The sequence below is a fragment of the Schistocerca serialis genome, chromosome 11 (assembly GCF_023864345.2).
Source record: "Schistocerca serialis cubense isolate TAMUIC-IGC-003099 chromosome 11, iqSchSeri2.2, whole genome shotgun sequence".
NCBI classification, from domain to species: Eukaryota; Metazoa; Arthropoda; class Insecta; order Orthoptera; family Acrididae; genus Schistocerca; species Schistocerca serialis.
Genome location: NC_064648.1, coordinates 99,650,769 through 99,666,676, shown reverse-complemented (window position 1 = coordinate 99,666,676; position 15,908 = coordinate 99,650,769). Strand labels below are relative to the sequence as shown.

The 15,908-nt window shown below is 48.3% G+C and overlaps 1 protein-coding gene across 2 annotated transcripts in view; it reads right to left on the bottom strand.

Moving 5' to 3' along the window:
• LOC126426733 (zinc finger protein 430-like) overlaps nt 1–15,908 on the bottom strand; it is a 495,002-nt gene that overhangs the window by 19,773 nt on the left and 459,321 nt on the right. The window lies entirely within an intron of this gene.

Genomic DNA, 15,908 nt, shown 5'->3' with positions numbered 1-15,908 from the left:
GTGATGAAACACTAAATAAATAAAACTTAATACACACCAACTACCATCTGACTGTTCCACAAGATACTGTCTGTAATGCTTGCAAATAGCAATAAAGAGGACATGCCATAAAAACTGTAGTAGTTATTGACACAAAATACAGTACAAGTAAAAATTTAAACTTCATTTCAACACTGTTTTTAGTACCATACGTAACTATAATAATGTAGTGGTTCAGTTAAAACCATACTTCCTATTTGATACTTCAAACAGGAAAGTGGCCAGAAACATCTCATCTCCCACGACTTGCGTAAAAGTTCTCTACTTTCTTTCATTATAAAATTATATCACGAGTGATGCATTTGGGACTTTGTCTTCTGGAAAGTCCAAACCAACAGGCAAAGGCAACTGAGTATCTTCTAAACTCAACTACAAAACTCAAACCCAAAATGAAGTACAGGCATGTAACATTAAATATAGAAACAGTACTAAATGTCGGCAAACTCAAACTACTGAAATAAATTGCTAATTTACAAGTTAGAATATCGGCATTAAAAATACCATATTCAAAGGTGAAGAAATATCACATTCAGAGGATTATAGGCTCTTCAAAGGGGAAACAGAGAAGAGTGTCATGAGAACTATGCCACACCTAGCCACTGCATTCATAATTAACAAATCTACACTACTCAGTATCAAATTTTCCATCATCTTCAGAAGGACACTTCGCCTTCACAATTCAACATGTAAAAAAGAGGTACACATTAAATAATACACATGCACCAATAAATTGCGAGAACAGAAACAATGCAGATGAAATACAACAGTTCTGAGAACAATGTGGAGAAGAGTTAAATTGCTTAATGCTCCAATATAAATAAACAGTAATAATAGTAAATAACAAAAATTAAAACATTTTTATGCCTGAACTTTTATTAAATGAATTTATACACAGCTGAGAGCAACATTGTGCTGGTCCGTCAGACACATTGGGCATCTTTCGGCAGAAGTTGGAGGAGAGCAAGTGAAAGCATCATTTCGGCACAACCAAGCGGAGATGGAGGGGACCATTGCTACCCGAGGGGAGCATTCTGCTGTAACGCTACAGGGGCTACAGCAGTTCATATCTTTGAGCTGGAAGCAAATTTCTGACGAGTCTCCATTAAAGATACCAGATGGCAAGTTTTGGAATGGTTCACAAAAATTCAGCTGTCAAGTGGTCTTTTCCCAGTGATGTTTCCACATTGCGCAACTCCACCTGTATATCTCCGGGTGTGCTGCATTTGTGTATAAGGTGCTTGCCAGCTTATCACGTTTGCCGAGTGAACTTTTCTCATGCCAAACTTTCACTATTGTGAGTGTAACCTGGTGCCTTGTTTTGGCTATACTCGGTCTCCCATGTCCTTCCGGTGTACTTATCTGATCTTTATTTAATGCCTTTATCTTGATACATATAAATGTATTTGGTGGTTTATAAATTTAAGGTATATTATGGATGTCCTTAGCACCAAGCATGTAAACTTCACTACTTGCTTGTGACTGCTTGCGCAGGAACTGTTAAATGAGTAATTACCAGTTGTCGTTACCTGCTTTACCTACAGGAAGTGATCTGTTAGTCACTTATTTAGTATGATTCCCTTTTCTTGAATTATCAACTGGAGAGAGAGAGAGAGAGAGAGAGAGAGAGAGAGAGAAACTCCTTCACTTAACTGTTTGGGAAACGAGTTGGCATATTGCTGCTGCATGATTGTCTGCATCTTCTCTCTTCTTTCAGAATTGTATTTTGTTTGTTTGTTTGTGTGTGTGTGTGTGTGTGTGTGTGTGTGTGTGTGTGTGTTTTAGAGGCAGTTAGTCTGAGTTGGTTGGTTGGTTTTTTGGGAGGTTTGATGAGGGCTAAACATTGAGATCATCAGTCCCCTGTTACAAACAGACGTACTTGTAAAAGACCTACACAGTAGAAGCGTAACCTCTGCACCCAAACGGAGGGAACACCAAGGGGTACAGAGCTAAAATGAACACCGCAATAACACAAAATAGAGGACACTTAAAAGGAGCAGAGCAAATAGTTGACTAGATTAAAACAGACTAGATTAAAACAGACTACAGTGGTTGATGGATCACATAAAAGGTCAACCACTCAAATACAAACGAAGAACCTCCAGCTGGAAAGCGTTGATAGAGGTACCAACACAACTTGTTACCATAAAAGACACTATTTTGGTATCCACGTCACAATTAAAAGTCACTGTAGTGGGTGAAGTCTGAGAAATGATGCAAGAGCACCCACACTATAGTGAGTGGTAAAACCCAGCTGCACAGATAAAACATAAAACTGAATCAGCTATAGAGGCATCGTCACCGAGAATTAAAGGAAGTGCAGCTGGTAAATTAAAGGACTGCCGCAAGGGGGCTAAAAGGGGGCAGTCCATCAGAAGGTGGACCAGTGTCAGTCCTGCACCACAGCGACACTTGGGCACGTTCTCATGGCGAAGGAGATAGCTGTGGGTCAACCGCGTATGTCCAATTCGGAGATGGCAGAGAACAACTGCATCACTATGCGTACTCCTCAAGGATGAGTTCCATACGGCTGTGGACGACTTTACCATGCGTGTTCAAGACAGACCATTCAGAGCTCCAGACATCACGGACCTTGCGATGTAGGGCTGACCGGAGGTCTCTTTCCACGAGACCAAGCTCCTGGGGTGGCGAAGTGGTGTCCTGCTTGGCCAACCGATCGAAACGTTCATTTCCTGGAATGCCAAAGTGGCCCGGGGTCCACATAGATGTCACTAAATGACCACACTCGGCGAGAGCAAAAACCACATCTTGAATACCGCGCACCAAAGGGTCCCAAGAAAAACACTGGTCGAGTGCTTGCAATCCACTCAGGGAGTCACTGCATATGACAAATGACTCCCCAGGGCACGAGGAAAGGTGAGCGAGTGCACGATAAAGAGCAACCAGCTCCACAGTGAAAACACTGCTCCCACAAGGCAGGGAATGCTGCTCAGCATAGTCGCCGTGAATGAAAGCAAACCCAGTGCGTCCATCGACCACAGAACCATCGGTGCAGACTACATCTGCATTGCGAAATGAGGCAAGAAGAACCATGACTTGTTGACGAAGACTGGCAGGTGGAACGGAGGACTTGGAGTCACAGGACAAATCCAAGCAAAGCCACAAGTGAGGGAGGGACCAAGAAGGGGCAGAAGATGAGGGCCGGAAGGATTGAGGAAGGGGAAAGGACTCGAGTGACGAGAGAAGGGAACAAACGCGAACCACGATCGGGAGACCTGAGCTAGGCTGCAGTCATGGGGAGGGGAGTGCAGAAGATGGAAAAAGGAGCCTGCGGTTTGGGTGGTCGGGCGAGGCATGGACGCAGGCGATGTATGATGCAAGCAAATGTTGTCAGCGGAATCGTAGGGGAGGGATTCCAGCTTCTACAAGAAGGCTAGTCACGGGACTAGTGCGGAAGGCACCTGTCGCCAGTCTGACGGCACAATGGAGAATCAGGTCAAGGATCTGCAATGTTGAAGGTGCTGCTGAGTCGTACACCACGCTCCCGTAGTCGAGATGGGACTGGACTAAGGGCTTATAGAGCTGTAGGAGGGTTGTTCGTGCAGCCCCCCAAAGGGTGTGGTTGAGGCAGTGTAGGATGTTGAGGTGCCTCCAGTACCGTTTGGTTAAGATTGCAAAGATGAGGTGTCCAAGTGAGATGAGCATCAAACAGCATGCCAAGAAAGCGATGCGCCTCCTCAATATGAAGGAGTTCATTGGCAAGGTAGAGCTCTGGATGGAGGTGGACCGTTCGACGACAACAGAAATGCATCACTCGGGTCTTAGAGGCTGAGAACTGAAAACCATGGTTGGATGCCCAAAAATGTGCCTTACGGATAGCTCCCTGCAGCTGCCGTTGAGCAACACTGATGCTTAGGGAATTTTAATAAAGACAAAAGCCATCGGCGTATAGAGAGGAACAGACCGATGAGCCCACCGCAGCCGCAAGACCATTAATCGCCACAAAAAGATGGGAACACTGAGAACTGAGCCCTGCAGGACACCGCTCTGAATATGAGCAGAGCTAAAATAAGTGCCAACTCTAACCCGAAAGGAGCGAGTGGAGAGAAAATTCCGTAGGAAAAATCCGAAGTGGACCCTGTAACCCCATTCGTGCAGCATAGCAAGGATGTGACGGCACCAGGTGGTATCGTACGCCTTCTGGAGATCAAAGAAAACAGCTAATAGATGTTCTCGCCGAGTAAAAGCTGTACAAATAGCCGTCTCTAGCGAGACTAAATTGTCGGTCGCTGAGTGGCCCTGATGGAAGCCCCCCTGATGTTGGGTCAGGAGCCCCGGAGCTTTGACGATCCACATGAGACTCCGACTCACCAACCGTTCCAGGAGTTTGCACATAGCGTTGGTAAGGCTGATAGGGTGATAGCTATCAACCACCAATGGATCTGCACCAGGTTTCAGCACTGGGATGGTAACGCTATCCTGCCAACGAGTTAGGAAAACGCCCTCCATCCAGATGCAGTTAAACAGGGCGAGTAATTCACCCTGACAGTGCGCCGAGAGATGGCGAAGAAACTGGTTGTGAATTTGGTCTGGACCTGGAGAAGTATCGGGGAAAGCTGTAAGGGCACTTTGGAACTCCCATTCACCAAACAAGGTGTTGTACCATTCCCAATAGTGCGTGCGAAACAACAACTGCGTACGCTCAGCCTGCTCTTTAATGGCGCAGAATTCTGCGCTGTAGCCTGCTGTCGCCAAACTACGAGCGAAGTACTCTGTCAGATGTTCGGCAATGGCAATTGGGTCAGTACAAAGTGTACCCCGAACAGAAAGGTAAGGGACAGACGCACGATGGTGAAAGCCAAAAATGCGCCGAACCCATGACCACACCTGAGATGGGGAGGTGCGAGAACCCATGGTGGCAACATATCATTCCCAGCAGTCCTGTTTGCTCCGCAGGATTAACTGCCCATCCCGGGCCCGCAGCCGTTTAAAGGCAACCAGATTAGGGAAGGATGACGCCGGTGTCATTGCAGGGCTTGCTGGCGGTCCCGGATAATTTCTGCAATCTCTGGTGTCCACCAAGGGACTGACTTACGCCTTAGAGTACTTGAAGAACAGGGGACAGTTGCCTCGGCAGCAGAAACAATGGCCTGTGACCTCGTCCACTGCAAAATTAATGTCACCAGGAAGCGGAGCAATGGCCAAAGTAGCTGACGTGTAGGCTGCCCAAACAGCTCCACGAAGAGACCGTCATGGCAGCTGGTCAGGGGGATGGGATTGAAGAAGAGAAACCAGGATAGGAAAGTGGTCGCTACCACAGAGGTCGTCGTGGACCTGTGGTATGGAAGAAGACCTGGGCTACTAAGACAGAGGTCAATGGCCGAGTATGTGCCATAAGTCAAGCTAAAATATGTGGGAGCACCAGTGTTAAGGAGGCAAATGTCCTGCTGTGCCAAGAGAGCCTCAACATTCCTACCCTGGCGCGAGATCTGGGCCCCACCCCATAAATGGTGGTGGGCATTGAAGTTCCCCAAAAGGAGGAATGGCGGGGGGAGCTCGGCGAACAAGGCAGCTAGGTCAGCAAGAGGGACAATGTCATCCGGGGGAAGGTAGAGGGAACAGATGGTAAGCTCCAATCCTGCACGGATTCTAACAGCCACAGCCTCGAGAGCCGTGTGAAGTGGCACTGGAGCACTAGGAACAGTGGCAAGAACATAAACACAGACATCGCCAGGCACCCTGTCGTATTCTATGCGGTTCTTATAGTAACCCCGGTAGCCACAGAGGGAGGGGGTCCGCCGAACAGGAAACCAGGTTTCCTGTAGGGTCAGGCCAATGGCAGGGAAGCGGTACAAAAGCTGTTTCAACTCAGCAAGGTGGTGGAAAAAACCACGGCAATTCCATTGAAGGATAATGGTATCCGACCGTGAAGACATGAAAGAACCTGGGGGGGGGGGGGGGGGGAGATAGATCACACTTTCGAAGCACTCGCCGCCACCGATTGTGAAGTAGCCTGATCAACTTCCATAGGAGCTGCGGGTCAAGCAACATCTAGCTCCTGAGTGGATGCTAGATGCCCATCATCATCTTCAGGTGCAGTGGTGAACTCCTTTTCTCTCTCTATGTCCTCCTCTTTTTGCTTTTTCTTCTTTTTGGTAGGGTCCCATTTGTCCTTCAGTTTATCAGGCTGAGTGGGCTTTTCCGACCCAGTCTCATGGACTGGCCTGGAAGCCCTACGGCTCTCAGGTGGTGGCTTTATCAGCCAATGACTGACATCTGGAGGGGCAGTAACGGTGGAAGGGAGGGCACCAAGCGATCCCTTCCGCACGAGGGGAGCCGGAGGAGGTGGGCACTTCTCCAGCTCAGCGGTAGGGACTGCAGTCCCCAAGGTTGTTACTCTCGATGTTGGAAACAGGGGAGCAACGGAAGAGGGTGTTCCCCCAACTACCAGGGGCGGGGGGGGAGGGGGGGCAGGAATAGGCGGCTGGGCTGGAGGGCTCACAAAAAGCGGCTGAGCTTGGTGGCTCATCGCCAGGGATGGCGACATTGAAGCTGTTGCAGCATACGTCGATGAAATGAGCACAGGGTGAAGTTGGTCATACTTGCGTTTAGCCTCCATGTAAGTGAGCCTGTCCAAGGTCTTATACTCCATAATCTTCCATTCTTTTTGATAAACCGCGCAGTCTGACAAGCAAGGTGAATGTTTCTGTCTGCAGTTGACACAAACAGGGGGTGGTGGACATGGGACGCTGGGGTGGGAGGCACGTCCACAATCCCGACAGGTAGAGTTGGCGTCACATCTCAATGACATGTGCCCAAACCTCCAGCACTTATAGCAGCGCATGGGAGGAGGGACGTAAGGCTTAACATCACATCGATATATCACCACCTTCACCTTCGCGCGCAGGGTGTCACCCTCGAAAGCCAAGACGAAGGCGCCGGTGGCGACCCTACTATCTTTAGGTTCCCTGAAGACACGTCGTACAAAGTGGACACCGCGGCGTTCCAGATTTGCACGGAGCTCGTCGTCAGACTGCAACAACAGGTCACGATGAAAAATAAGTCCTTGAACCATACTGAGGCTCTTATGAGGCGTAATGGAGACTGCAACATCACCGAGTTTGTCACAAGCAAGCAATGGCCATGACTGTGCTGGGGATGCTGTCTGTATGAGGACTGCTCCAGACCTCATTTTAGACATGCCCTCAGCTTCTCCAAACTTGTCCTCTACATTTTCCACAAAAAAATGAGGCTTTACGGTCAGAAATGAGTCTACATCTGTTCAGTTGCAAACCAGAAATTGAGGAGAATACGTCTCACCAGGTAATTTAGACCGCCGTTCCTCCCCTGGTGTGGGCAGGGAAGGGAACGATTGGGGGTCATACACTAAAACATTGAAATTGCCTTTCTTAGAGACTCGTGCTTGTGCACTATTCGTATTTCTTTTCATGGTGGTCCCACGAGCAGCTAGGGAAAGGAATGTCCACCCAGACAGAGCCCCACTTGTCTGGGTAAGCCTAATACAACCGGGGGCGGCAGGTTCCCCAGAGGTCGCCCGCTAGCAACAGTTCTACCTCAACAGTCATTCGTCTCCTCAGCGCGCAGCACACCTTGAGATTGAGGTTTCTTTTTATAGAGGTTTATACAATCCTCATGACCCATGCAGTTAAAGCCAAGATCCCCGGGCTCTGTATCGTACCTTACGGTGGGCGTTGAAGCACGCTCAGAGCTTACGGTATTGAGGACTGGTGGCGCTTCCAGTCACCAGCTAAGGGACCCCGGGATCGCAAAGCCCGTACCAAGCAACTAAATGCTGAGCCCCTGAGGGGAATCTGAGGTTTTTTTTTTTGTGGTTTTAGGGCGCACAACCTCAATGGTCATTAGCGCCCAGACTACGTTAGCAATGCACCGCGAGGCACAAGTTTAAAACAGCAACTAAAAGGGAAAACACGATAAAAGATCGACAGGCATAGGATTAAAAAAACGGCATAATCAAATGTCCCTAGACAGGTGTGTGAAGTTGATAAAATGAAGAACGCGAGCAGCTGCTCCTGGGTCATCCGCTAAAATGGCATCGAGAGTACATGGCAGGCCAAGATCAAGACACAGTGTAGTAAAATCCGGACAGGACGTTAAAATGTGGCGGACCATCAGCAATTGCCCACATGGGCAGAACGGCACCGGCGCAGACATCAGCAGATGGCGATGGCTGAACCGGCAGTGTCCAATTCATAACCGGGCCAAAACTACCTCCTCCCGCCGAGAAGGGCGTGAGGAGGACGTCCAAGCCACGGGAAGAGGTTTCAAGGCCCGAAGCTTGATGTCCGTAAGTGCAGCCCAATCGGCATGCCACAGCGATAAAATGCGCCAACAAATGACCCTGCTACAATCTGATGAAGGGACACAACAAGAAGCTGTCCGAGGCTGGAGGACCGCAGCCTTGGCCGTGGCATCTGCAGCTTCATTCCCAGGGATACCGACATGGCCAGGAACCCACATAAAGCTAACCAGGGAACCGTCGTCCACCAGCTGCTGAAGAGAGCGTTGGATCCGGTGCACAAAAGGGTGAACTGGATACAGATCACTGAGGCTCTGGATGGCGCTCAGGGAATCGGAGCAGATGACATAAGCAGAATGTCGGTGGCGGCAGATATAAAGAACAGCCTGGTAGAGGGCAAAGAGCTCAGCTGTGAAGACCGAACAATGGCCATGGAGCCGGTATTTGAAACTTTGTGCCCCGACAATAAAAGAACAACCGCCCCCGTCATTGGTCTTAGAGCCATCTGTATAAATGAAGGTCATATTAACGAACTTCGAACGAAGTTTGACAAAACGGGAGTGGTATACCGAACCGGGAGTAACCTCCTTTGAGAGCGAGCTGAGGTCAAGGTGAACACGAACCTGAGCCTGGAGCCAAGGTGGCGTGTGGCTCTCGCCCACTCTAAAGGTTGCAGGGAGTGAAAAATCAAGGTGTTAAAGGAGGCGACAAAAGCGAACTCCAGGGGGTAGCAGGGCAGAGACATACAACCCGTATTGATGATTGAGAGAGTCGTCAAAAAAGGAACGATAAGACGGGTGGTCGGGCATTGACAGTAGCCGACAGGCATACCGACAAAGCAGTATATCTTGCCAGTAGGTCAGTGGCAATTCACCAGCTTCAGCATGAAGACTCTCGATGGGACTAGTATAAAATGCTCCGATCGCGAGACGTAAACCCCGATGTTGTATGGAGTTGAGGCGGCGTAAGATGGACGGCCGTGCAGAGGAGTATATGAAGCTCCCATAATCCAGCTTTGAGCGGACGATCGACCGATATAGGCGAAGTTGGACGGTTTGATCCGCTCCCCACAACATGCCACTGAGAACACGGAGGACATTTAGAGAACGGGTACAACGGGCAGCCAAATAAAACACATGTGGAGACCAGCTAAGTTTCCTGTCAAATGTAAGACCTAAAAATTTTGTTGTCTCCACAAATGGGAGAGCAACGGGACAGAGTCGTAAGGACGGTGGGAGAAACTCATTGTAGCGCCAGAAGTTAATACAGACCGTCTCTCGGCAAAAAAACGGAAGCCATTGGTGACAGTCCAGGAGTAAAGATGGTCAAGAGAACGCTGAAGACAGCGCTCCAGGGAACATGTACGCTGCGTGCTGCAATAGATGGTAAAATCGTCCACGAAAAGGGAGCCTGATACATCAGCTGGGAGGCAATCCATTATTGGATTGATCGCTATGGCGAAGAGAGCGACGCTCAAAACTGAGCCCTGTGGCACCCCATTCTCCTGGCGAAAGGTGTCTGACAGGACAGAACCCACACGTACCCTGAACTGTCGATCCATTAAAAAGGAACAAATAAAAAGAGGGAGGCGACCACGAAGGCCCCATGTATGCATGTTGCGGAGAATGCCCGCCCTCCAACAGGTGTCGTAAGCCTTCTCCAAATCAAAGAACACAGATGCGGTCAGGCGCTTCCGCAAGAAGTTATTCATAATGAAGGTCGACAAGGTAACCAGATGGTCAACAGCAGAGCGGCGCCTACGAAATCCACATTGTACATTGGTCAGTAGGCGTTGAGATTTGAGCAGCCAAACCAAACGAGAGTTAACCATTCGCTCCATCACCTTACAGACACAGCTGGTAAGCGAGATGGGTCGATAACTGGAAGGCAAGTGCTTGTCCTTCCCCGGCTTAGGAATCGGTACAACAATAGACTCGCGCCAGCATGCAGGAACATGTCCCTCAATCCAGATGCGATTATAAGTACGAAGAAGGAAACCTTTACCCACAACAGAAAGGTTCTTCAGCATCTGAATATGAATATAATCAGGCCCTGGAGCAGAGGACCGTGACCGGGCAAGTGCATTTTCGAGTTCCCGCATGGTGAAAGGGGCATTATAACTTTCACGATTCAAGGAGCGGAAGTTAGGTGGCCTAGCCTCCTCTGCCTCTTTTCTGGAAGGAAGGCAGGGTGGTAATGAGCGGAGCTCGAAACGTCTGCAAAAAAGCGGCCGAAGGCATTGGAGACATCCTCAGGGGCCACAAGGACGCCATTCGCGACCGTCAAGCCAGAAACTGGTGAGTGGACCTTAGTGCCAGATAGCCGGCGCAGGCTACCCCAGACAACAGAAGGAGTAAAACTGTTGAAGGTGCTTGTGAAAGCAGCCCAGCTGGCTTTCTTGCTTTCTTTAATAATACGACGGCACTGTGCACGTAATCGTTTATAAGTGATACAATGTGCCACTGTAGGGTGGCGTTTAAAGGTGCGTAAAGCACGTCGACAAGCACGTAAAGCATCTCTACATGCTGCGGTCCACCAGGGGACCGGTACGCGACGTGGAGAAGAAGTAGTGTGAGGGATGGAATATTCAGCAGCAGTGAAAATGACTTCCGTGAGGTGTGCGACCTGACTATTGCAGCTTGTGAAGGTTTGATCCTGAAAGGTCGCCCTGGAAGAGAAGAGCCCCCAGTCTGCTTAGGATGTGTTCCAACCAGTTGAGCACAGAGAGGGGGTATGGTGCAGGAGATGGATGACACATGGGAAGTGGTCGCTCGAATATGTATCAGAAAGGGCATACAACTCAAACCGGCGTGCAAGTTGGGTAGTACATATAGAGAGGTCTAAATGGGAATTGGTGTGAGATGTGTCCGAAAGAAAAGTAGGGGCGCCAGTATTGAGGCAGACAAGATTGAGCTGGTTGAAAAGGTCTGCTAACAGGAAGCCCCTCGGGCAGGATGCTGTAGAGCCCCAAAGGGGATGGTGGGCATTGAAGTCTCCAGTTAACAAAAATGGTGCAGGTAGCTGAGCAATAATTTGCATCATGTCTGCCCTGGTACCGGCAGACGACAATGGAGTGTAAACGGTACAAATGGAAAATGGAAAAGTGGGGAGAGTAATTCGGATGGCAACTGCCTGTAGGCCGGTGTGCAATGTGATGGGATCATAGTAAATATCATCCCGGACCAGCGACATAACCCCTCCATGAGCCGGAATACCTACCACAGGGGGTAGGTCAAAACGCACAGAGGTGTAGTGTGCCAAGGCAATGTGATTGCATGGGCGTAGCTTCGTTTCCTGGAGGGCTACGACGAGCAGACGGTGCAAGCGGAGCAGCAACTTCAATCCTCTCGGTTGGAGCGAATGCTGCGACTATTCCAGCGAATAAGTGCCATCATGATAGGAAAAGGAAGATGAAAGAAGGGGTCACCTCGAAGGCCGCTGAGGGACAGGCTTCGAGCGAGCACTGCCACCGCTATCAGTAGGCGGACAGTCATCGTCCATTGGTTCTATAGGTTCATCGGCCATCTCGTTAAGATGGCCGGGAGGAGGAGCTTCCTCCGCCGGTGGATGGCTGGATGTTTGGCTACCAGCGGCGCGGCCAGGCGAAACGGATGACGGCCTGGGGCGGCAACCGCTGGGTGGCACAGGAGAAGAAATGCGCCGCGGCGGAGGAGAACTGTGCTTCCTATGAGCCTTCTTGGCATGTTGTTTAGTGGAAGTACTGGTCGACGGCTGGGAGTTCGAGGTACGTAGGAAGTCTGCACGGGACGGTTCCTTCTTGAAGGCCCGTGCATCTGACTTCTGGGTCTTGGTCTTAGCAGAAGCTGATGAAGGTGCTTGTGTCTGAGGGGTGACGGGAGGAAGAGGAGACATCGACTGCGCGATCTTAGCACTGGCCGAATGGACGACCATGGAGCTGAAGGTCAGATCGCATGTCTGTGTCGCCACCTCCCTGGTAGTCCGAGGAGAGGCGAGGACAGTACTGTATTTTCCCGCTGGGAGCAGCGTGGGCTTCCTACTAGCAAATAGCTTGCGAGCAGCCTTGGTGGACACTTTCTCTTTGACCCGAATTTCTTGGATACAGCGTTCTTCCTTGAAGATGGGACAGTCGCGGGAGGATGCTGCATGGTCATCCTGACAGTTCACACAACGAGAAGGAGGTGGACAGTCACCCTCATGGGCATCCCTGCCACAAGTCACACATTTAGCCGCATTGGAACAAGACTGGCGAGTGTGATTAAAATGCTGACACTGGTAGCAGCGCGTAGGTGTCAGGACATAGGGGCGAACAGAAATAACCTGTTGGCCCGCTTTGATACGCGACGGCAGCTGAACACTATCAAAGGTCAAGAAAAGTGTCCGGGTCGGTACAAGGTCATTGTTGACCTTTTTCATGACCCTATGGACAGCCGTCACGCCCTGCTCAGCGAGGTAAGACTGAATCTCCTCGTCAGTCAATCCGTGGAGTGATCGAGTATATACCACACCACGAGACGAATTCAAAGTGCGGTGAGCCTCCACCCGGACAGGGAACGTGTACAGGAGTGTGGCCCAAAGCAGTTTTTGTGCCCGAAAGGCGCTCTCAGTTTCTAGTAACAAGGTACCATTACGTAACCAGGTACACGACTTGACAGATCCAGCTATGGCATCTACGCCCTTCTGGATAACGAAAGGGTTGACAGAGGAAAAATCCTTGCCGTCCTCAGATCGAGAAACTATGAGGAACTGTTGGGCAGGCGGTAGTACTTTTGTCACTGGTGGCTGGTCAAGTTTCCGTTTTTGGGCAGAAGTCGAGAGAGATGGAGTGAAATCCATTGCGGAGGATTCCCCCATGATTGCCAGCGTCTCCGATGGCGCGCTCCTTCCTTGTGGGGACCCTCTCAGAGGGCACTCCTGCCTTAGGTGAATGTTTACACCTCAGGTCACACCTCCCGAGAAACAGACGGAGGGACCAATCGGCATGGTCAGAAGGTATCAGCTCGGGCAATCACCCTTCCCTGGGCCTGGCCTTTACCAGGGGGTACGTGCGTGCCTTACTTGTCTACCCAGGGCGGGGAATTATGCGTTACCCCGTCACCGGCTATGCATGCGAACACGTGGGTCGGCCTTCAGGCGCACACAGGGAGGAAGGAAGAAGAGGAAAAAGAAGAGAGAGAGGGAGAGAGAGGACAGACTGTCTCAAACACCGAGGCGGAGACCAGAGAGGGCAAGGAGAAGAAGGCAAGGAGAAGAAGGCAAGGGAAAGAGTAAGGAAGACAGTGAGATGGAGAAGGACAAAGTAAGGAACCAACCAAAGGAAGGAAGAAACGAGAAGAAGTGAAAAACCAAAATGACCGCAAATATAGGTCGTAGAACCGTCCGTCTCCGGATGCAGGCGCTAACCACCCCCTTGAGGGGGAGGGACTGCTTTTAGTCGCCTCTTACAACAGGCAGGAATACCTCGGGCCTATTCTAATCCCCGGACCCGCAGGACGGTAATCTGAGTTGCTCAGGTAGTGTAGCACGAGATGTCTCAGTTTACAGTGACATCAGAGCCTATACTGTTTAGACTCGTGCACTTTCACAGTTGCTCTGGAAACTTTATTTCTGATTTTATGACATCTACTGTTCAAGATTTAATTCATTATTTAAAGCATTTTCTGCTATCAATATTTGATGCCTGATTTAAAGTATTATTATTAATTCCTGTTTGATCTGTTTTTTAACCTTCCCGAGATTAACTAGTATACTATTCAGGCTTTACTGCTACTGAGGTTTACTGTACAGTTTAACTAGCTGCTCCTATAATCTTATTTTGCAGCAACTAAGGTAGCTGCTGTTATCTTGAAGACGTAAAAAACATTGTCTTGAATCTTTTGTGTTACTGTATTTTAAGTGAATCTATATTTTTAAATAAATGGCATTTAGCACTGTTATTGCAACAAATAATGTTCAATGCCCACTCACCCAGCCCTTCCTCATCCAAACTCAATAAGTGGGAAGTACCACACAGACCAGATTCATGATTTCCTGTCAGAAAGGTCACAGTATGTAGTAATTGCAGGAAATCTTCAAGAAATACAGGTGTCATATCCATCATTCCCCAATGAATTGTTTTAGGCCTTCTGTGGTTCCTAATCTACATAAATGATTTAGGAGACAATCTGCTGTCATTTACCATCTAGTAAAGGCATTAGAAGATCAAAATCGATTTCAAAATGACACACATATCTGTATGGTGCAAAGTGGCAATTGTCTCTGAATAACGAAAAATGTGAGGTCATCCAGCTGAGGATGAAAAGAATTCCATGAAATTTTGGTTACACAACAAATCAGACAAATTTAAGTTTACAAATGAACTAGATACATAGGAATTACAACTACACACCACTTAAATTGGAATTATCACATACACTATCTAGTGGCGAAGGCAAACCAAAGACTGTGTTTTATTGGCAGAACACTTACTAAATGCAACAGGTCCACTACAGAGACTATCTACTTTATGCTTGTTCATCCTTAGCTGGAATCTTGGTACGCTGCATGGGACCCTCAGCAGATAGAACTGACAGAGGACACTTAGAAAGTCCTGAGAAGGGCAGCTCCTTTTGTATCGTCACTAAATAGGAGACAGAGTGTCATGGGTATGACAAGTAATTTGAGCTGGCAACCATTAAAATAAAGGCATTTTTCATTGTGGTATAATGTTTTAATGAAATTTTGATCATCAACTTCCTCCTCTGAATGTGAAAATGTTGTCACCATACTACATGGCATAGAGCTCTTACATTAAGATTTAAGAGTTTATTTTTACACACACACTGTTAGGCAGTGAAACAGTATAGAAATAGTCTGAAGTTGGTTTGAAGAACCCTCTGCCAGGCATGGAAGTGTAATTGTAGAGTAGTCATGTAGAGGTAGAATTCTAGTCACAACTTGGGAGTCAACTGTTCAAAGATTTGTTGCATATTCAGAATTGTATACTGATTCTTATGAAGAACCAGATGTGGCAGATGACACACATCTAGAAGGCATACTACAAGAATGTGAATGTTGATCTGATAATTCCTATACTGTTTATCACTACAGAAATTTTACATGAAAAAGGTTTAAAAACTAATTTTTATGGGAACTGTGAATGTGGCAATGAAAGTGTAGAAGTTAAAGTGATCTTTCTGAAATCCATACTTGCACACCAAATGCTGGACACTGTGGCCGAGAGGTTCTAGGCACTTCAATCCGGAACCGCGCTGCTGCTACGGTGGCAGGTTCGAATCCTGCCTTGGGCATGGATGTGTGTGATGTCCTTAGGATAGTTAGGTTTAAGTCGTTCTAAGTCTAGGGTACTGATGACCTCACATGTTGGGTCCTATAGTGCTTAGAGCCATTTGAACAACACCAAGTGAAAGTGACAATTCTTCTGTCAAACATGACTATGTTTTAAGACTAACAAATGAACCAATGGTTATTCCACAAACCAATCTGTTTAAAACCGGGACCTGCAACTATCTTAATTTTTAATCGCAAAAAGTAACACAAAAATTGAAAAAAGTAAAAATAAAACATTGATTTTTCCAATGTTCATAATTTATGTATAGCTTAGTTTTGTAGAGTACCATAAACTGCATTAAGTACAGGGTGTACACAAAGTCCA